The sequence below is a fragment of the Hipposideros armiger genome, unplaced genomic scaffold (assembly GCF_001890085.2).
Source record: "Hipposideros armiger isolate ML-2016 unplaced genomic scaffold, ASM189008v1 scaffold_1239, whole genome shotgun sequence".
NCBI lineage: Eukaryota > Metazoa > Chordata > Mammalia > Chiroptera > Hipposideridae > Hipposideros > Hipposideros armiger.
In genome coordinates, this window is record NW_017732589.1 from 276716 (window position 1) to 277544 (window position 829).

An 829-nucleotide genomic window follows, 5' to 3' on the forward strand; every position below is an offset into this window, starting at 1 on the left:
TAGAACTTTCTCCAGTTTTCTGAGCAGTGACTTACCCTGGAGGCCTCACAAAGGTGGGCACATGGGACCAGCAGGCCCCAGAGAGGTTTTCCTGGGCTAAGAGTGCTCCATTTGAAGACATTACATTCTATCCAGCTGCAGAGCTCCTAAAAAGTCATCTTGGAGGTGGATTTGTTGTTTATTACTTTCCAGATGGTTCAAACAAAAAGTTACAAACCCTTCCCTGCTAGAACGTTAGAGTTCTGAAGGGCTGGTCCAGCTGCCCTACATCTGGGAGGAAATTGAGGCTTCCATGGATGTGACTGTGTGTGGCCCAACCAGGCCTGCAACTCAGCTCTCCGCTCCTCTGCCCCCTGGATAACCAGCCCCCTGCACCACCCCAGACCTGACCACATCCTCGTAATGCTCATGTGCACAACTTCCTTTTTCCACCACTGGGCACTCTCAGTGCTCACTAGGGTAGAGAGCCCAGGCTGCAAAGCAAAACCCAGGCACCCGATGTCACTTCTGACAGATGTGTCTACTTGACTTAGTCAACCTTGGAGGAAACATCCAGAATTGATGGGAGGGGAAGTAAGGTGTGGGGAGCTCAATGACTTACTTGGTTCCTCTTGTGCCCTTCAAGCCCCAAACCTGTACTTTCTACTCCCAAACCGACATCCTGAGGATGACCCGCCACCTCCCACCCCTGCCCTCACCTCCCCCTGTGGACACTGCAGGTGATGCCCGCTGACCACACACCCTACAGAGCCAAATGCATTTCAGTCCCCACCTGGGGAAGAGATATGCTTTCATTAAGCTGCTGTGGGACCTTGGGGATCTCTGCCTT